The sequence below is a fragment of the Tenrec ecaudatus genome, chromosome X (assembly GCF_050624435.1).
Source record: "Tenrec ecaudatus isolate mTenEca1 chromosome X, mTenEca1.hap1, whole genome shotgun sequence".
Taxonomy (NCBI): Eukaryota; Metazoa; Chordata; class Mammalia; order Afrosoricida; family Tenrecidae; genus Tenrec; species Tenrec ecaudatus.
The window spans coordinates 130716800-130739537 of record NC_134548.1 but is presented as its reverse complement, the minus strand read 5'-3'; the positions used below and the strand labels follow the sequence as shown (position 1 = coordinate 130739537).

Genomic DNA, 22738 nt, shown 5'->3' with positions numbered 1-22738 from the left:
AATTGACCAATTGCTTCTATTAGTGTTACACACACCCTGATGCATCGTCCCATCCATTCACTTGGTGGGTGATACAGAGACATGGATAGAAGAGTCATATTAGGAATTTCACTCCACCACACAATGATACCTGTTATTACAGGGATGTCGTGGTGTTAATAAACAATATCCTACACTGTGAAAGACAGTTCCATCAAATTCCACTTACTGTAGTGCACACTCAGAGCCATTTGTCGTATGGTAAACCATTAAAGAGGTGTTTTTCATACCCATGTCAAACTAAAGTCACTTTAATTCTTTTCACGTAGCTTACAAAAACTATTTACAGTGTGTCCATAAATTTCCCAGTAAATATATATGTATTAGCAACATGTAATCAATTTTATAAATAAAATGTGAGCCAGAAATCAGTAAGTGTATAGACTTTGTATCTGACTTGCCATCTCCCACCTCTTTCAGACAATGACACATTTGATAGAAATACATATAACCAAGTGGATACATTCATAGTGTCTTTAATGGTTATCCCCACTGCAATTGTATTATGGAAGTTTTACAGTGGGTTTTCCCACTGTGTAATGTATCAGGTAAGACCTTCTCAGCTAGGATATGTTTCACTTCATAAAGCTTGAATTCCACTCCTCTGAGGTTTGCTAGTATTTGTTTCTGAATCGCTATTGAGTGTGGAGTATTATTTAAGTTTTTCTGAGACAGGCTGTTAATGGAGAGATTGCCTGTATGATTCTTGGTAGTGATGGTGGCTGGCTTTAAAGATGATGTTTTTTATTAGGACTACAGCAGTTGAATTTGATGACATTTTACCAATGGTTTTATGTAATAGAAATATATATGTGTATATATATAACAGAGCAATTTACAATAATAAATTACAACGTGATTAGTTTATAGATTAGAATACCAAAATGACCTGGTGAGCTTGCTCCCCAAGAGTGAGAGCGTTAAAAACATGGTCTTAGACAACATTGTTTTGGAAACAAAAAGATGAAAATCACCTTTTAGTGTCAAAGTGTCATATTATTCATTTAGTAGGATTCTTGGGTTGGACGAGAGGTCTGTATTATGACCCTGCCTCTGAAGCTTACCTAAAGTTATTTTATTTGAAACTTCAAATAAAACAGGAAACTCATATTTTGAATTGTATCATTTGTGAATTCCCTCAAATTGTTCACAGAAAAGATTGAAAAGGAAAATAAAAAAGGAACAAGGCAAAGACAAGGGGGCAGCACATGTCAGAGAGAGACCCATGGCAAGAGAGTCAGAGAAGAAAAACTTAAACTGAAAAGTAGTGGTGGGGAATAAAACCTTCATCTGTTCTCTATGACCTTGTCATTTAATCACTTGGAGTTTTTACCACAGATCCCAAACAAACTCACGACGGCCAGTTATTGCAGACTCACAGGGAGCCTAGATCACAACTGTCAAAACCATCATCAACCCGGGGGTAGTGTGTGGACAAAGAGGAAAAGTCTGTGGTTCTATCAAGAAGGGGCCTCTCCATTTATGGTACTAATTTGCTCACTTTCTACACACACGGGCATGGATCTATATGTTCATCCAGATTTTGATCTAAATCTGTCTTTTCCCCTTGACAACAGTTTTATTGACATAATTCACATATCATACAATTCAATACTTCAATCTCTCAATGAGGGTTATACAATTATCACCACAATCAGTTTTAGAACATTTTCTTCAACCTGTATTCATAGGTATTAGCTCCCCAATTCCCCTCAACCTCTCCTGCCACACCCCCAAGGAACCAGTAATCCACTTACTGTCTCTAGAGTGCTACCTTTTCTGGATTTCATTTACAGAAAACCATTAAAAAAACAAACAAAAAGACAATGAAACTAACAAGAATAACAAAGTAAAACAGAAAAAAGTCAATAGAAAAGAAAGCAGAAAGCATTAAAAATTCGAACAAATGGCTCTCTTTTTTATGCCGCATTCTAGAGAATTTAATCTGTATTGCATACATCGTTCTTTACCTGATGTCATTTTATACATAAGACAAATGCTAAGGCAATGAAATTGTGGCTCAACAGGAGAAAAATATTCATGGAATTTTTCTCTTCTCAGAAACAGAGATATTTAGCTGGAACCTAAGAATTCTAGGGGGCTCTGTGCCTATAAATGCAAGGCAAAGAGGCCACCTCAAAAGTTTATGGAAACTGGAGTGATTCCCAGGCCCAGCAAAAGGGACCAAGGCTCCAGAGCCCTGAAGACTAACTAGGGGAAACACCCCTAAATACGGACTCATTTTCCACTCCACCTTCACGGGCCGAGCAGCTGCCAAGAATAAAGGCCGCTTCTCCTGATACCTGGCAATCAAGTGCAGCATCGCCTCTTGGATCAGATCGATTGTCTCTCTGAGGTGCCCACAAGTGTGTTTGGGGAAAAGCTTCGAGAGCAAGTCGAGGAGCGACTCTCCTACGAGACCGGGGAGGTCCCCCGGGAGAATCTGAACGTGATGAAGGAGGCAATGGTGCAGGCGGAGGAGGCCGCTGAGGAGATGACTAGGAAGCTGGAGAAGCGGGCGAAGAAACACTTGAAAAAGAAAAAGAAGCGATTGGCTGCATTTACCCTTGTGTCTCCGGAAAACAGCCCTGCTCCTGAGGAGTGTGAGGTCCCTGAGCAGGAGACCAATGGGGAAAGGCCCCAAAAGAAGAACAAGCAGAGGGCCCAGGAGGCTCCGCAGGAAAATGGATTTGAAGACCCAGGTATCTCTGCTTTCCCCAAACCCAAGAAGAAGAGATCGAAGGAGCTGGTCAGCAGTGACCCAGAAGGGACGCCCATCCCCAAGAGGAAGAAACTGAAACCTCTCCCCAGAGAGGAGCCTGCACGGGACCCTCAGGAGGCAGCAAATGCCGGGAGCATCCCAAAGAAAAAGAAGCAGCTCCCCGCGAAGGGGGAGCCCGTCAGCAGTGGACCCAAGGAGGCGGCTGCTAGCAGCAAGAGCAACAGCACTAAGAAATAGAAAAAAAATTAAAAACCAGCCCAGGAAGATTAAAATGGACCTTCCCTGGTGCACCTCAAGCTTCTCAATAAAGAAACAACTAAAAGAAAGTTTATGGAAACTGTATGGACTCCCAAGGGGTACTCCTAAGATTTTCTCAAAGCTAGTTCATGGGAGTTATTTGGAAGACTTTTTAAGGAAATTGAAAACTGCCATGTAGTTGGGAATTGGGGCCGGCCCCTCAGACCTCTCTATGGGTTCCCTGCTTAATGCTGTTATGTTGCATTCACGGCTTATATCACTGGGTTAAAGTCTGGTCCCTGTTTTTCTGTGGAGATATAAACAATACCCTCCCCCGTGGGTGGGTTAGTGCCCCAATTCCAACTAAGTAGACAGCCCCCATCTCCACACAGAATTTACTTCAGAGGACAGCACTGAAGCTACAGCCCAGGGAGAGGGACATGTCGGATCACAGCACACAGTAACAAATGAGTGGAGAGGAAGAGAGAGTGGAACACATCCTGGTCCACCAAGCCCTGAGGATGATACTCCCTCTCAGAGAAGCCAAAGCACAGATAGGACCATAGGGCTGTTCCCACTATGAGACACGATGTCCTTCACTGACCCAAAGTGCTATGGGTGCAAAACTAAGGATGTGCAACAGAACAGCAATGGGATCAGAGCAACCAAGTTCCCAGGGAATACTAAAAATAGCCTTTGGGGTCAGGGGATGTCACCCCATTAGACTCAACCAGAAAACACTCCTAAAGGTCAACAAACAGATCTTGAACTATTTACAAGCTTTTCTTTTGCTGTTGTTATTGTTTTTTTGTTTGTTTTAATACTTTTAGTTGGGGCTCTTACATCTCTTATCACAATCCATACATTCATCCAGCATGTCAAGCATGTTTGCATATATGCTGCCATCATCATTTTCAAAGCATTCTCTTCGTGATATCAGTTCCCCATTTCTTCCCCTTCCCTCCCCCACTCACCTTCCTTCATGAACCCTTGACAAGTAATAGATTGTTATTTCCATATCTTACATTGTCATCTGTCTCCCCTCACCCACTTTTCAGTTGTTCGGCCCCTGGGAGGGAGTTATAAGGTAATCTTGTGATCGATTCCCTCTTTCTCCCCTCACCCTCCCCTAATCCTCTTGGTATCTTTACTCTTCTTTATGCCCCTGGGCGGTTTATCTGCCTGGATTCCCTGTGTTGCAGGCTCTTAGCTGTAGCAGTGTGCATGTTCTGGTGTAATCTTATTTGTAAGGCAGAATTGAGGTCATGATGGTAGGGTGAAGGAAGCACCAAAGAGCTAGAGGAAAGTTGTGTGTTTCATCGGTGCTAAATTGCACCCTGACTGGCTTATCTCTTCCTTGTGTCCCTTCTGTGAGGGGATGTCCAATTGTCTACAGATGGACTCTGGGTCTCCACTCCACACACTCCCCCCACTCACATTTGGTATGATTTTGTTCTGGGTCTTAGATGCCTCATACCTGATCCCCTCAACATCTCATGATCACACAGGTGGGTGTGCTTCTTCCATGTGGGCTTTGTTGCTTATCAGCTAGATGACTGCTTGTTTATCTTTTTTTCAAGCCTTTTAAGACTCCAGACACTATATCTTTGGATAGCCGGGCACCATCAGCTGTCTTCACCACATTTGCTTATGCATTCTTTTTGTCTTCAGTTTTCGTGTTGGAAAGGTGAGCATCACAGAATGCTGGATTGTTAGAAGAAAGTGTTCTTGTGTTGGGGTAGTACTTGAGTCAAGGCCCACAGTCCATCTGCTACCTTGATTCTTAACAAAGATACGATATATATGAATATATTTACATACGTACATGCCTGTATTTACACCTCTGTAAATGACCTTTGCATCCTGGTTCTTTGCTCTATTTCCTTTTTACTTTCCTCTTGTCCCACCATCATGCTCTGCCTTCATGTGGGTTTTATAATTCCTCGCAACCACGTTGCCCATGATTAAGCCCCACTAGACATCCTATGCCCTTCTCTCCATTGATTTTAGTTCACTTGTTGTTCCCTTGTCCCTGGATTGTTTCCCACCCTCTTCCTATTACCTCCCCTTCTCCCGTATCCTACCGGAATCACTGGTCTCGTTCTTTTCATCTCCGAATTGTTTATCCCGCTTATCTTATATAGATAGTCATACAGAGACATTAATAAGTGCAAAAACCAGGCATAGCCAAACACAACAACAAAGGAATTCAAAACCAACAAAACTATAACAACAACTAAAAAAAAATCTAAAAACAAAATAACAACAACAGAACGAACGCCATTGAAAAAATGGATAAACCTATAAATAATCCAAGGTCTGTTTGTTAGCCTTTACGAGTGTTTTCCAGGCAAGTCTGATGGGGTGCCACACTCTCCCAAATCTTTTTTTGGTTTTCCCTGGGGATTTCATCATTTGGCACCCCTTGCTGCTCTGTTCCATGCCCTTAGAACTTACCCCCAGTGTGATGGGTTCAGATTGGGCACAATTCCTGCAATGTGTCTCCAGTGTTGTCTTCCATAGTGCTATGGTTCAGTGAGGTGGGCCTGGCCCTATGGTCGTCTCTATGCATTGTCTGCTATGAGTAGGTTTATCGTCCTCAGGGCTTGGTGGGCCAGGTGTTCCCCCTCCCTCTCCATCCCTCTTTGTTTCTCCTGTGTGCTCTAATCAGACACCTCTCTCTCCCTGAGCTGTAGCTTCAGTGCTGTCCTCTGAAGTGCATTCTTCGGGGGTGTGTGTGCAGTGTCCACATAATTGGGATTGTAGGTGGCTCCGCAGACCTCTCTATTGGTTTCCTGCTTCATGCCAATATGTTGAATTCATGTCTTGGCACACTGGGTTGAAGCCAAGTCTCTCTCTCCCTCTCTCGTGGAGATATAAATAATACGGCCCCCCTTGAGTGGATTAGTGCCCTGCTCCCCGACTACCTATGTATTTCTTTTTCTCTTTGTTTACCCTCCTATTTAGTTGGCTGCCATATGTATCTATGGATTGGGTTTGGTCCCTGTCATAATATCTGCACCTCACCCCAGGAATATGTGTATATAGTAGCTTTTCTCGTATACTCCATTTTTTTTAAAGCTTACCTATTTGGATTCATGTTTTACTTGTCTTTTTGTGCTTGGCTTACTTCACTTACCATGATTTGCTCCAGTTCTTCTCATGTGGCAATGCGCTTTATGCATTCAACACTACACTGCTTTTTAGGGATGTGTAATACTCCATTTTATGTAGGTAAGTTTTTTCATCCATTTGTCTCTTGATGGAAATGTGAGTCATTTCGAACTCCTTGCAATTGTGAAGTGTGATGTGATGAACATTGGAGTACAGATGTCTAGCCATGGTTTATTTCTTCTCTCTTCTGAGTGTATACCCAGGAGGGGGATTGCTGGGTTGTATGGTAGCTCAATTTCCATCTGTTTTAGATATCACCAAATTGATTTCTTCAATGCCTGTATATACCTACAGGTCCACCATCAGTGGACGCGAGTTCATATATCCCCAAAGCCCCTCCAACACTTGTTAATTTCTGATTTTTTTGATCGGGCTATCTTTGAGGGGTTAGGTGGTATCTCACAGTTGTTTCAATTTGCATTCTTCTTATGGCTAATGATCAGGAACATTTTCTCATTTGTCTATTGGCCGTTTGGATTTCTGCCCTTGTGAAGCTTCTGTTGAGGTCCTTTGCCCACTTCATTAGAGGGCAGTTAGTTTTTTTTCTTATTGTAAGCTTGCAAAGTATTGTAGATTTTAATAGTAAGGCCTTTGTCTGATGTGTCATTCCTAAAGATGTTTTCCCAGTCTTTGTGCTCTCTTATTATTTGGTGAATTCTGAGGTTTGTCCCAATTTCCTCATTAATGACCCTTACAAATTGGGGTTTTACTTTAAGGTTTGTGATCCACCTTGAGTTTATTCTTGTGCATGGAGTGAGGTAAGGGTCTTGCTTCATTTTTTTGCTGGTGGATATTCATTTTTTCCAGTGTCACTTATTGAAAGGGGCATCTGCTTCCCACTTGATATTTTTGGGCCCTTATCAAAAATCAGTTATCAGTATGCTGGTGTTTTTATTTCTGATTTTTATCTCTTTTCCATTGTTCTGAATATCATAATACCAGTACCATATTCTTTTGACCTCTGTAGCTGTATAATAGGTGCTAAAGTCAGGTAAAAGAAGCCATCTCACTTTGTTCTTCTTCTTAAGGAGTTCTCTGCTAATTCTGGGCTTCTTCTTTCTCCATATGAAGTTGGTAATCAGTTTTTCTAGTTATTTGAAGAAGGATAATACTATTTGTATTGGGATAGCATTAAACATATATACTCCCTTGGGCAGAACTGTCATCTTTACTATGTTGAGTTTTCCAATCCACGAGCATGGGATATTCTTCCATTTGTTGAGGTCACCCTTGGTTTCTTGTAATAGTGTTCTGTAGTTTGTCTCATAAAAATCGTTTGATTTTTTTAGTCAGGTATATCCCTAGTTATTTCTATTTGTATTTGGCTATTGTAAAGGGTAATACCTTTTAATTGTCTTTTCTGTGATCTTGTCTGATGTGTACAGCAGTACGATAGACTTCTGTTTGTTGATCTTGTATCCTGCCACTCTGCCATAGTCCTCTATCGCTTCTAGCAGTCCACTTGTGGAGTTGTGGGGATTTTTCAATATATAAAATCATATCTTCTGTGAATAATGGAAGTTTTGCCACTTCTTTCCTCAGATGGAATTCCTTTGGTGTCTTTTCTTTGACTTATGTTGTTAGCTAGGAACTCCAGTACGATGTTGAATAGGACTGGGAACAAGGGGGATCCTTCCCTGGTTCCCTTTCTCAGAGGAATTGTTTTAATCTTTTCTCCATTGATTACCAAGTTGGTTGTTGTTTTTTCATATATAGCTTATATAATATTGAGGACTTTTCCTTCCATTTCTATCTTCTTGAGTGTCTTAAACAGGAATGGATGTTGCACGTTGTTGAATGATATTTTCTGCATGTATCAATATCATGTGTTTCTTATAATTTTTCTTGTCAATGTAGCAAATAATACTAATGGTATTTCGTATGTTGAACCATCCCTGCATCCCTGGTATGAATCCCATTTTGTCATGGTGAATTATTTGTTTTATATGCTTTTGTATTCTACTGGCCGGTATTTTGTTAAGGATTTTTGCATTGATTTTCATTAGGGATATTTTTCTGTAGTTCTCAATTTTTGTGGGATCCTGGCCTGATTTAGCTTTGTAGAAAGAGTTTGGGAATTTTCCATTTTTTTCTGTGTTCTGGAAGAGTTTGTAGGATTGGTGTCAGTTCTTCCTTGACTGCTTCTTAGAATTCTCCTGTGAAGCCATGTCACCAGACAGATTTTTTATTGGTAATCTCTTGATAACCTTGTGTGTTTCTTCTATTGTTACAGGTCTGTTGAGATTCTTGATGTTCATTTTGGATAGTCTAGGGAGGGATTATTTTCCCAAGAATTTGTCCATGTCTTCCAAGTTGTTGGATTCATTAGAGCACAGACCTTCATAGTACTGTGTAATTATCCTTTAGATTTCATTAGGGTCCATTTTAATGTCCCCTGTTTAATCTCTTACCCTTGCTATTGACATTTGTTCCTTCCTTTCTTTGGGTGGATTTACCAGTACTCTATTCTGTTAATCCTTTCAAAGAACTGAATTTTAGCTGCATTAATTTCCCCATAGTTTTCTTGTTTCCCCTCTCCTGTGTCTCAGCCCCGAATTTTATTCTTTCTTTCCTTTTGCACTTCGCAGGATTGTCCTGTTGACTCTGCTCTAATTAGTGTAGTTTTGTGCCAGCATATCAACCATAAGTCTCTCTTCCTTTTCATGTGTGTATGTATTGCTGTCAAGTTTCCTGTGATAAATGCATTTGCTATTTCCCAAAGGTTTGGGAAAGTCATATTTTCATTCTCCCTGATTTCTAGAAACTTCCTGATTTCATCTCTGATCTGGACCAAGACCCATTACTTTTGAAATAGCAAGTTATTCATCCTTCAATTGTTTGCGCTTGTTTTCTTCATCGTCATTTTGTTGATTGCCAGCCTTATGGTATAGTGGTCAGAGATGGAAGTCTGTATAAACTCTTTGTGCTTGAAATTACTCAGGTTCAACTTGTGTTACAGCATGTGGTCTATCTTTCAGTATGTTCCATGTGTGTTTGCCAAGAATGTTAATTTATTTTTGCATTTTGGTGGAAAGCTCTGATAATATCTATCAGGTTAAATTGTCCCATTGTGATGTTTAGAACTGCAACAGCTTTGTGAAGTTTTCCCCCCTGTGATCTGTATTAAAGTCACCTACTATAATTGTTAACCCTGTGATTTCTCTTTTTATCTTTTGTAGTGTTTGAGCTATGAATTTTATGGGTCTCTTGTTGGGCACATATGTGTTTGTTATGATCACTGTTCTTGGTGTATTGTTCCCTTGAGCATTATATTGTGCCCTTCCTTGTCTCTTGTTAAGGCTTGTACCTTGAGATCAATTTTGTCAGAGATGAAGATTGCTACCACTTCTTTTAAAAAATTTCCATTTGCTAGGTATATTTTTCTCCAGCTTTTCATTCTCAGCCTGTTTTTGTCTGTAAGCTTGAGATGTTTCTCCTGTTGGCAACAAATTGATGGGTTATGGTATATCAGACAATCTGCTAGCCTCTGCCTTTTAATGCCTGAGTTCAGTTCATTGATATTCAGTGTTATTTAATCCATCTGTGAACTCTGTGATGTCATCTTGTACCTTTTGCATTGGGTGTTTTCCTGTTTACCTATCTTATCAGTTTGTGTTTTTCTTTGTTTGTGTGTGTGTGTGTGTGTGCTTCATTCTTGCCTTCTTTCCACTATTGAGCCAGTGCTATCTTGGGGGTTGTTATCACTTTGTTGACCTCTGGTTGGAGTTGTTCTGTGTGATGGTTTCTTGTTTGCGCTCTATTATGGTTGATCTTTTTCCCAAAGTGGGTCAGCAAGCATCTTTTATAGGGCTGGGTTTATTTTTATTTGAGTATTTCCTTGTCTGTGAACTCTTAATTCTTCATCTATGTTAATAGATAATTTGGCCAGCTATAGTATTCTTGGATTTGTGTTATTTTCCTTCAATACTTGAATATGTTACTCCATTCCCTCCTCTTCTTCATTATGTCCACTGATAGGTCTGCATATATTGTTATTTTGATACCTTTATAAGTGACTATTTGTTGTTCCTTAGCTACTTATATGATTTTCTCCTTTTCCTCATAGTTCGTTAATGTAAGTATTATATGTCTTGGTGACTCCTTGGAATTCAGTCTGGCTAGTGTTCTTTCGGCCTCTTGAATGATTACCTGATTTTCATTTATTAAGCTGGGGAAGTTTTCCTTTAAGATTTCCCTTGCTATTTTTGCCATTGATTTCTTTGTTGTGTCTTGTTTCTTTACTCCAAATATTCTAATCTTGTTCTGCTTCAAAGCATCAGACATGACTCTCATGTTTTCTTCAGCTTCTCTGATGATCTTATTTGACTACTTTTCCCATTGTTTAAGTTTGGCTGGTTATCCTTTGAGTCACTGCTGCGATTCTCTACATCCTCAAGTCTGTTGACAATGTCTCTTAATTTGCTATGGGATTTTGTTATTTTATCCCTTAAGTCTTGTATTTCCCTTTGGTGCATTGCCTTTACTACCTCTATCATTAAATCCCTTTTCTTTATTGCTTCCCTCATATTATTTATGACCCCAAGCAGCATTCTGAAGATTTCTTTCTGTGCAGGTCAGTGTCTGCTTCCTCTAAACATGTCTTTAGGTTCATGACTTCTTTAGGCATTGTCTTCTGTTTCTCCTACTTTTTCTTTGAGGCTTTTGGGACTGGTTCCTGTTTATGTCTTATTTTAGAAGAGCTAGACACTTGGCTCTTTCTCGGGAACTCGTATGAGCTTTTTGAGCTAGTTTCACTAGCTGCACTGAGGAGTCAGGCTACTGCCCTATCTTCCTGTTGTTTCACTCTCACCCTAGCCAACTAGTGTTCCATTATTTGGAATGTGAGTTGGGTAGTTTTCTCACGGGACGCTGCTCAGGTTGTTGTGGACAGAAGAGGATGACACTTCACTTGCTGATCTCCCAGGAAGCTGTAGTTGTGTGTCCCATGGGGCTCGGAGTGCCTCAGATGGCATGTGGTGTATTCTCTCTACAACTGGAGTGCCTCAGAGGGCTGGCGGTTGTACCCCCCTTGGTTTAGAGTACTGTTTATGTCAGGTGGAATTGCCATAGTCAGAGAGATTATCGTGGAGGTTGGGGCGATGTTCCCTCAGCAGCCTGGAGCACCACCAATGTTGGGCAGGAGTTCCCTCCATCTCTTTTAGAGCCTTGAGGTGTAGGCAGGAGTTCCCTCAGCCATTTTATAGGAGATCCTCTAGGCGTTTGGGGTGCGGCAAAAGCCGCATGATGTTCCCAGCTGTGTGTAAAGCCAGCAAGTGTGGCTGGAAGCTCCTCCAACTGGGAAGTCAGAGTTGCTCTAGGTGGAGGGGATTGGCCCTGAGGCCAGTAGTGACTTTTGAAAGAAAAGAGAGGGGGATGAGAAGTACAAGAGAAAGGAAAAAATAAAGACAAGATCAGAAATATAAAACAAATTAACACACACACACACACAGCAAAACAAAACATATACAACAAACAAACCAAAGAAGCAAAAGAAAACAATAAAAATGAAAAACTGAATTTGCTGAGACCGTGGCAGGAAAGAGAGAAGAGGCAGAAGAAGAGGACACAAGAAGAAAAAGCTAAAGGAAAACTAAATATCCCCTTACAGAAGAGTCTCAGGGAGGAGATGAGCCAGTCAGGGTACGATGTAGCAATGATGAAACATACAACTTTCCTCTAGTTCTTAACTGATTCCCCCTGCCACTATCATGATCCCAATTCTACCTTCAAATCTGGCTAGATCAGAGGATGCACACTGGTACAGGTAGTAACTGGAAACACAGGGAATCAAGGGCGGATGACCCCTTCAGGACCAGTGGTGAGAGTGGCGATACTTTGAGGGTGGAGGGAGGGTAGGTTGGTAAGGGGAAACTAAGGGTAGGTTTGGAAGGATCTACATGTGAATTCCTCCCTGGGGTATGGACAACAGAAAAGTGGGTGAAGGGAGAGGTCAGACAGGGCAAGATATGACAAAGTAATAATTTATAAATTATCAGTGGTTCATCAGGGAGGGGGAAGCAGGGAGGGAGTGATAAAAATGAGGAGCTGATGCCAGGGGCTTAGGTGTAGAGCAAATGGTTTTAGAATGATGAGGGCAATGAATGCACAAATGTGCTTTACACAATTTATGTATGTATGGACTGTGATAAGAGTTGTATGAGGCCCTAATAAATTTATTTTAAAACAGAAAGAAAAACTAGAGAAGGGAAGAAGACAAAAAAAGGGAAAAAACAAGTAAGTAGATAAAGAGATAGCTGAGTCTGGTGTCGTGTGTCGTGTCCTGTGTAGCACTTCCACCGGGGGAAGGCTGGAGCTCTCCTCGCTGGGCGAGCAGAGTTGCCCCAGGCACAGCGTAGGGGGCTGGAAGTCAGCAATGGCATGTAGAAAGAGAGAGGAAGATGACAGAAAAAGAAAATAATACAAAAAAAGAAGAAAGAAATGAAAGAAGAAAAAACACAACTGTGCTTGTTAAGATTGACTGTGGTGGGAAAGAAAGAAGAAAAAAAAAAAACGAGTAAGAGATAGATGATACCTGATCATCTGAACTTGTGGCTGTAGGGGATTAAACTCTGCCCCACGGTGGTGGGTGGTAGTGTCCTTTTGCTTCAGGGTCCTATAAGTGTTGGGTTGAATTGCCCTAATTGGGAAGATCACTGCAGAGGCCAGGAGTAGGTTTCCTCAGCAGCATGGAGTGCTGGAGAGGGCTGTCTCAGCTGCGTTGTGTGCTGTGCAGCACTACCACAGAGGGAAGGTTGGAGTTCTCCCTACTGTTTGGGCAGAGTTGCCCTAGGCAGAAGGTAGTGGCCTAGAATTCAGTAATGCCATGTGAAAGGAAAGGGAGCGATATAAGAAGAAAAAGAAGGAAGAAGAAAGAACATAAAACCCCCACAAACCAAAACTGGGACTGCTGAGACCAAGTGTGGTGGCAAAGAGAGAAGGGAGAGAGACTAAAGAGACAAGAAAAAGAATAGACAGTAAGGAGATAGCTGAGCCCTGATTACCTGAATACGGGGCTGGAGGAGTTCTACCTCTTTCTCAAGGTAGCGGGTAGTGTGACCACTTGGTGTAGGGTCCCACAGATGCTCGGTGGAATTATCCTCATAGACAAGATCACAGCAGATGCCAGGCAGTGGTTCCCTCAGTGGTGTTGAACACTGGCTACAACTTGTATAGCCTTGTGCCGTACGCAGCGCTGCAGCAGGCAGGGCAGTTCCCTTAGCCATGTGTAGGGCTCCAGGACAGGCAGGGGATCCCCCAGCCACATGAAAGGCTGGCAGGACCTCCCAAGCTGTGTGTGGCTGAGGGAGGACAGTAGCTCTCCGTTATAAGGTTTTTGATTACTTTTTATTGTTCCTTATTGTTGTGAAGAACCCCATTGTATGTTTGTAACACATTTTGTTTATCATCCTTTGATGATCACTTAGGTTAGTTCCATAGTTTTGCTAATCTGATGAATGCTGCAATACATATAGGCTTACGTACATAGTCTTAATGTCTCTTTCACCTTGTATTTTATAAATTTAGGATAATCCTAAATGATTTTACTTTTACATTTTTACAAAGAGCAAGAACAGAAGCTGTTAAACATCATGCATTCAATCAAATTGAAATATAACTTGTACCAGGCAATGTACAAGCAATTTGAATAGATTACCTTTTATAAAAATAGCTGTAATCTTTAAGTGTGAAATACTGCTTAGCTCTGGAAATGTAGGAGATGTCAACATTCATTAAGTTCAAGATATTAATTTTGAATAGCAGCTGAATATGTCCTTGTGGAAAGAATTTCCTTGAAAAGGAATTTAAAAATAGTCCTTCCCTTCAATGTCCCAAATTAATAATAATAAAAAACCCAACCAAGGTGGAGGGACAGCGCCTGTACTTTGGAATTTTCTGAAGTTTTGCTTAAAGAAGGCTGTCCATCAGCCGTGTAAAGTCCTAGATTAATTCTTGATGCTGTCATTCCACAGCAAATCCACATGCTTCTTCAGTGGTTCTTAGCAGGCTTTCATATATCTTTTCATCGCTTTCATAAGGTGGAATGTCAAGGTTGTTGATGCAAGTACTGTCATGTTGTTGGTCCAGGCTTCAATCTGAAATGTTCTGAAGAGTCGTGAGCCTGTAGCACCTTGTAAGTCCTGCAGAGGCATTCCAGACAATCCTGTCACAGACTGAAATCACTGTCCTCATTACTTTTCATAAAAAGTATGCCACAGCTTTCAAAATCTATTTTATAACATTGCTGTCTGGTATAGTCTTTTTTACAATTAAAGGATCATTTTATTGGGGTCTTACAGCTCTTATAAGTATGCAGACATCAATTGTATCAAGCATATTTGTACATATGTTGCCATCATTATTTTGTAAACTTTTGCTTTCTATTTGAACCTTTGTTATCGGTTCCTCATTTTCCCTCCCTCCACCCCTTCCACCTTCGTGACCCCTTGATATATTAGAAATTATTAGTATTTTCATGTCTTACACCAACTGCTGTCTCCCTTTCCCAATGGTTTCTGTTGTTCATTCCCATGGGGTGGCAGTGGTTATGTTTTGATCATTGAGATTGGTTCCCCCTTCCTCCCGCCTGTCCCCACCTTCCCGCTACACTCCTAGAATTGCTACACTCATTCCTGTTCCTGGATTCTGGGTGTCATGATCTCTTATCTGTACCTGTGCTTGTGCTCTACTCTAGCCATCAGTGAAAGGCAGGACTGGCGCCTTGACAGTGGGGTGTGAGGAAGTCTCAAGGAACCAGAGGAATATTATGTGTTCCACTGATGCTGTTCTGAGCCATGGTCGACTCACCCCTTCCTTGTGACCCTTTTGTGAGGGGATGCCCCATTGTCTACAGATAAATTCTGGGTCTCTGCTCCTACCTATCTCATTCTCAACAATATGTTTTTTTGTTTGTTTGCTTTTGGTATTCTGATGCTTGTTACCCGATTCCATCGACTCCACATCATCACACAGGCTGGTGTTCTTCTATGTGGGCTTCTTGCTTCTCTGTTAGATGGTTGCTTGTTTAACTTCAAGCCTTTAAGACCCCAGATGCTATATCTTTTGCTAGACGGGCATCATCAGCTTTCTTCACCACATTTGTTTATTCACCCAAATAAAACTGTTAAAAAACAAACAAACAACAACTTGTTGAGATTGATCATCTTGCTATATATAAAATGAGTCATCACAGAAGCAAGAACAGAGGATCTTACTACCATCATGACTGAAGAGCCAGGAGTAGAATGCACTTTTTGGACTCTTGGAGAATGCAACTTTTGGCATCTTTTGGAGATCCTTGCACTTTGAACTCCCTCAATTTAAGGACAGAGAGCTGTGAACCAGAGAAGTGGCAGGCACAGAATCAAGAGCCAAAGCAGGACACAGAGCGGTGGGCTTCCCGGTTCATGGAAAGTATTACGCTGAGTGCCTTTGGGCAAGAGTCTTGTTTGCAAATGGTGCCATCAGACACTGAGCAACTGCAAGAATATTTGAAGCTTCTACTCTTGTAAAAATTTTTATAGTCTCAGAAACCCACAATGCCAGTGGGTTTTGTGTTTGGTTTGGTTTTGACTTCTTAAGGGTTAAGGAGAATCAAATTCATGTCTAAACTTTATTTGCCAACTTTTTCACCAACCCTTTCTCCTACCAAACTCACTCCCACTGAATCCATGCTGATGCATAGCGACCATATAGGACAGGATATAAATACCCTTTGAATTTCTGAGGTCAGCTTTTTATGGGAGTAGAAAACCCTGTCTTTCTTTCATGGAGCAACTGGAGATTTTGAACTACTGACCTTGCAGTTAGCAGCCCAAAGCACAGCCACTACACCACTAGGGCTCCTGTTCAGCTGGGTTTGACAATTCATTGCCACACAGAACTCACAGACCATACTCATGATTTGGGGTTTTATTAAGGAAGTTAACAGGTTACAATTCAGGATTAGAAATTCTTAAGACACAGCTCTTTTACCAGGAAAGCTTCTTCCCAGGGTTGCCATCAGGCAGAGTTCTATTTGGTCTTTGGCCTCTCATCCATGCAGCACCTTGGCCTCTGCCCTGGTCTGGCAACGTTACTGAGCTTTTTTTTTTTCTTTTAGCATGGCTGATAAATACTACTCAAAGGGTATACCACTTTACTAAAGGCCTCACCCTGAAGGTGCTCAGTTTTACCTCCTTGGGTCAGTAAACTTAGCCCCCCATTTAAGTGCCTGGAAGCACTCCACTCCATAAAGCAGCCTTATGCATGAAGGCACTCAGTTTTATTTACTCCACAAGCCAGAAAGCCTACCTTGCTGTCTCTTGCTCTGACTCTCGGTTCTGAGGTTGTCACTCCTGCCTCTGATTTCACAGTTATCTCTATCCCTGTGTCTAAAGGGCTCACTATGCAAGGATCTTGGATTCCAAAGGGCATGGTCCATTCCTGGCTCTTCTCTTTCTTTTTGTGCTTATCTTCCCAAGCCCACAAGTAATGACATCTAACCTCTTTTATCAGATGACTTCAGCAAATACTCTGGGATTACTTTCTTGATCTGTCAAAATAATTCAATGAATTTACCCAACAAATTGAATTTTATCTCATAAAAATTTCCAGTTCACATTCAACTCTCACTGCCATTTAGTCAGTTCTGACTCATGGTGAGTAGAACTGCTCCTGAAGGTTTGTAAAGCTGTAAACCTTTATAGGAACTGAAATTCTCATCCCTTCTCCTGGTGGGCTTGAAGTGCTGAACTTGCGGTTAGCAGCCTAATTCATAGACCACTATGCTACTAGGGCTTCTCAGGGCCTGATACATTTCTTTTAATTTTCTTCAGTTACTGTGATACTTTTGCCATTTGGTTTAAGTTCATGCTGAATAATTTCACCATTTGCATTGTGTTCAAGCCAGAAGGGATGATCAAAGACACCGGTGATGTTATTCTCAACTGTCCACATTGAACTTTTATGATGATCAAGATCAAGTAACCCCATGCCATCCAAAGGAATTGACTTCCTAAGCAACTATTTACAGAAAGACAATGTGAAACCGCCATCAATGTAATGTCCATAAAACACAGCCATCTCCATTACCTTAACATCAGCACGGAAAGAGGATAAACACTAGAGATTAACTTCGGATTCAAGATTGACATGCATACTTGACCTCATGAAGGAAACACAGAAGACATAAATGCTACAGAAAAATGTGGTGAAGAAACTAGAAGGTGACTGGCTATCAGAAAGAATAGCATCTGGGGTCTTACTGGCTTGTTTTAAAATAAGCAGCCATCTAAGTGAGACATCAACTAAGCCCACATGGAAAAAGCTCACCAATATGTGTGCTCCAAGGATTGTAAGCAATATAATCCAAAACTTGAAGGAAAGAATGTTATCAGAGCTCAAATTGTTAAATTGTGGTTTGTAGAAGGCTAAGGATGACAGTGGAAGCCCCAAACACATTTTCGGGATCTACACTGATTTCCCTCTTATCATAATTGAGGAATGAGAATAACCTGTCTATCAGACAGAGAGCATTATAGAGATGATTATAGTAGATCAAAATGAAAACTCTGATTTGAATGAATAAAAATTTACCATTTGATTTCCTTCTGGCACTTTGAGCTAGGCTTGTTTTTAAATATATTTTTTTTCAAATCTAGGTATATCTCTATTGTATTTTGTTATTGTTGGAAGCCTTCTTAACTCTCTGTTAGGTATTTTTCTGCTTGATGGTATATGAAACCCACATTTGGGGAATCCATAGAGACAATAGCTAGATTAAGAGTTCCTGGGTTGGGGGGTACTTCACAGGAGGTGAAGGGGAATGTAATTGGGCACAAAAAGGAGGAAAATAATTTGAAACTGTTTGTAGTAGTGAATACACAGCACTTCTTGATATGGCTGAACCACTGAATCATATGATGTGTGAATTATGTCTTGATAAAGTGTTCTTTTTTAAAGATTGATTTGCAATGTATAGCTATATCTACTGAATACTGGAAAAGGCCATAGTCTGAGTTCGATGTTTTATGGGATAAAAGATATAGCCATTCTTTGGCAAACCATCCATAGTCAAGGCCTTATTTTCCCTGAAAATTTATTATTAATTGCTTCCACGTATCTTTGGTCTTATTTTCATGATGTGATGATGTGTTTCTTCAAAAATACCTTCCCTGGAAACCTTAATGAGGTAGTTGCTAGGTTGAGGCTATTATTAGGAACATTCTTGGCACAAAATTTCAGTTTTGGAACCAGGCCTCACTTGTACCTCAGGACTGTCTGACACTCTATGTCACCAAGGTGTAATGATGTCACTGCTGCGAGTTAAAATTAATTCAAGATAGCAGAGGGTCGAGGACCTGTAAACTGTTGTTCTGTTGTCATGGTCAATAAATTAAACTCTGCTTGTTGCTGTAGACTTCTGGCAATTAAAGAGGTTTTTTTTAGTTTTGTTGCAGTAGGACATCCCATCCAGGAGGCAGTACACCCAGCTCTTCATAACATGGCAAAAATATTGCTACAATCTCTAGGCAATCTTGGATCCTACCACATATTCACTTCAGTCTGAGAATTAAGAAATACATCTAACCTTGTTGTATTGTTGTCTGTCCACAGCCTTCTGATAGGTCTGGTGGAGTATGTATATATGTCCCGCTCATGTAATTTCTATGACATTGTGACCTAAGTCTCCTCTTTGCCAATGTGGGGCCTTACGACTTTCTACATGTTGCACCATTAGTTCCACTAACAAGAGTGTTCTCATCAACAAAGCAACTGAGAGGTCTGCTGGGAAGAGAATACTTCAATACTGGCTATGTGCTGTATAATTCTTGTTATATAGTTTTAAGTACTGGATTCTTCCAGAGGCAGTTTGCCTTTCTTCATAGCCATCCAGTAAATCATTATCAAATAAGTCACTGAAGTTGACAATCAGTCCTCCTGTACCTATTCAGTCTCTGGACTGATGATTGACTAATATCTGCCTTTATCATTTAGACTAAGTTTGCATAGATATAACTTCTGATTACAAGTGACTTTGAGGTGGTTGATGACATTGGAAATAAGTTGAATACAATAGCACATTGTTTTTATTAATTTATGAATCTTCTTATAATTCCACATGTTTAATGTAGTTCAGTCTTTCCAAAATACAGGCCAAATGCTGATTCCACTTTGGATCACGTATATGTATCATGGTATCTTTAGAATGGACCTGTTAATCAACTACACCATAAAATGTAGATGAAAAAGTCCGGGAAAATATTTTGTACCATTTTTTCTCCTGAAGATTACTTTCAAGTGCAGCTTGATGACCCTTTCTTTTGACCTCTGCAGTTACACTTATTCCCAACTGTGGAGGGTAGCAATGAGGCACAGCGGAGTCATCACCACATGTCAGGTCTGGGGTCCAAGTAGTTGGTGCTTTCAGGGTCCCCGATGTGGACAAATTTGTAACCACAAGTGGCAGAGGACCTGTATCCCTTTTGTTACACATCTAGAGCACATACTTAGGATTACTAGATCACAAAATATTTCTAGCTTTAAAGGAAGTGCCATATTGTTTTCCATAGTGGTTGTACCATTTTACAATTAAAACAGTGATGGATAAGTGTTCCAGTTTCTCCACATCCTGGCAGGAATTTGTTGTTCTCTCTCTCCTCTATCTTGTTCTCTGTTTAATTAGTGACATTTTTGAAGGGGTGAGACGATACCTATGCTTTCACTGTATTTGCTGAGAAAATTATCTCTGAAGACAGGGTATATGACAAAGAACACAGTATCAGGCCTGGTTGATATTCACTAACCACCTTCATTATGTAGATGACATAATTTTTCTTGATCAAAGCCAAAAGGACTTCAAACACTTACTCTTGAAGATCAAACACTGCATCATTCAATAAGGGGTGCACCCCAACATAAAGAAAACATATATATCCCAACAACTGGACCAAGAAACAACATAATTATAAAAGGAGGAAAACATTAAGGTGTCCGTGATTTCATTTTACTTGCATACTTACAATCAACCCCTACTGAAATAGCTGTCAAGAAATCAAATGACACCACGAACTGTCGAAGGGATCAGGTATCAAGCACCAAGGAACAAAAAATCATATCATTGTAAATGTGGGTGCGTACAGAGTGGAGACTCAGAGCCCATTGGTAGCCAACCACACACCCCCTTACTGAAGGGTTGTGGGGAGGAGATCAGCCAGTCAGGGTGCAGGGTAGAAATGATGAAACATATAACTTTCCTCTAGTTCTTAAATATTTCCTTCCCCCACTATCGTGATCCCAATTCTACCTTACAAACCTGGCTAGAACAGAAGATGTACATTGGTACAGATAGCAACTGGAAACAGGGAAACCAGGACAGATGACTCCTTCAGGACTAGTGGTAAGAGTGGCGATGCCTGGAGAGTGGAGGGAATGTGGGATAGAAAGGGGGAACTGATTACAAGAATCTACATATAGCCTCCTCCCTGGGGAATGGACACCAGAGAAGAGGGTCGGGAGAGATGTCCGACAGTGTAACATATGACAAAATAATTTATGACTTATGAAAGGTTCATGAGGTAGGGGGAAGTGGGGAAGGAGGGGGAAAATGAGCAGCCGATATTAAGGGCTCAAGTAGAAGCCAACTATTTTGAGAAGGATGATGGCAACAAATGTACATATGTGCTTGACACAATGGATGTATGTATGGATTGTGATAAGAATTGTACGAGCCCCCAATAAAATGATTAAAAAAAAAGAAATCAAATGATGTATTTTATTGGGAAATTTTGCTGCACAAGATATTTTTACTATATTACAAACCAAAGATAATCATTTTGAGGACTAAGTTGTGTCTGACCCAAGTCATACTATTTCAATCACTTCATAGGAATAGTGAATAAAGAAGACTGGAGAAGGATAGAAGCATTCAAATCATTGTGTTGATGAAGAATACTGAATATACCGTAGACCACAAGAAAAAGCATTAAATCTGTTTTTGAAAAAGTACGCCTCAGTTCCAGGAAGATGGCTCCAAGATATGATCCCCTGCTTAGAAGTGCCCTTTTGTGGCCCAGAGATTGACAGGAAAGCTTCCTGTGATTAAGCCCACCACTTAAAACCTATTCCTGTGCACCCATATCTTATGTCTCCTACCCACCCAACAATCACTCTCTCCTGATCACCACACAATATGATTTCCAGCTCCTATCTGATCCTCCTTTAACGTAAAGAGCCAACCCCTCCCCCTGCTACACAACACAGAAGTCTACACACCATCTATAGCTCAACCACTTGATGGTGTAAACAACAGTCATCAGCAGCTACCACAAAAAATCAAGAGAAACAGAAATCAACCACTGAAGATTACCCAAACACAATGGGACACACAGAAGAAGAATCGCTTGAACTGCCAGATAGAGATTACAAGAGAACGATGCGTAGGGCCTTATAAGAGATTAGGGGATCAATCCTGAAAACAGATGAAAATATGGAGCTACTAGAAACCTCACACCCAAATAAAAATCAGGAACTAAGGAATGATATCGCAGAGATAAAAACAAAGTATAAGATCTGGCCAATAGAATTGAAGAAATGGAAAACTGAATCAGTGAACTGGAAGACAACCAGGTAGAATTCAGCAAATGAGAGAAATAGACAAAAAAAGCAAAAGAATCTGAAGAAAACCTGAGGATGATATGGATGCCATTGTGTTAGGCTAGCTTGACTAGAGAAACAAATCCGGGGAAACTCATATATACTTAAGAGAGCTTTATATCAATCAAATATCCCTGCCCCATCCAGATTAAGTTCATAAATCTGATACAAATCCGTACGTCCAATTTTAGTCCATAGATCCTTCTTCAGATTCATGAAGCCATATGCAATGATGCAGGAAGCTTACAGGCCAGTGAGTGCAAAATCTTGTGGATGTAATGGTGGTGGATGCATCTCCTGTGGCATCAACAGGAAGGTGAAGGCAGAGAGAGTGAGTGGTCCACCTCCAGTGAGTCATTTATCTTGGTCATCCTCCAATCAAACTGTGACGTGCTTGACAGGCTAAACTCTGCCCACATGTTCCTATGAGAGCTGTGTTAGCATTAAAAAAAACCTAAGTATCACAAGGGTGGTAGTCATCTAATCTGGTGTCAATTTAAGGATTAAGAGTGTAGGGGTAGGGTCTAGGATGTCAATCTGGAGATAGCCAATGAGACTTTTGTGTGGGCCTGGCCTTCTCCTGAGAATTATGGGAAATCTGATACTTCCTTCTTGGAGGCGCAAGACACCTCTCTCTCTCTGATACTCCCTGGGAGACACTGCAGAATACAAGCCACATGGACACACCAGTTCTTGGAAGCTGAAGAAGGCACAGAAAGTCCCCTGCCAGCCCTGAGATGCTTACAATGCCACTGGATCCCCAAACTTGCTAGCAACTGGCTTGTGATCATCCTGCATTTGGCTTCATTGCATGTGTTTCGTGAGTCTGAAGAGGACTTTACAGATTGGTATTGGACATGGGCTAATATCAGACTTACAGCCCTGGACTGGGTTGAGATGCATTCTCAATGTTCAATTCCTCTTGTGTATAAA

The 22738-nt window shown here is 40.9% G+C and overlaps 1 pseudogene; it reads right to left on the bottom strand.

Annotated features, from left to right (window-relative positions):
- Positions 1-16972: 16972 nt before the first annotated feature.
- On the bottom strand, positions 16973-19279 carry LOC142433724 (E3 ubiquitin-protein ligase SMURF2 pseudogene; annotated as a pseudogene).
- Positions 19280-22738: the final 3459 nt, after the last annotated feature.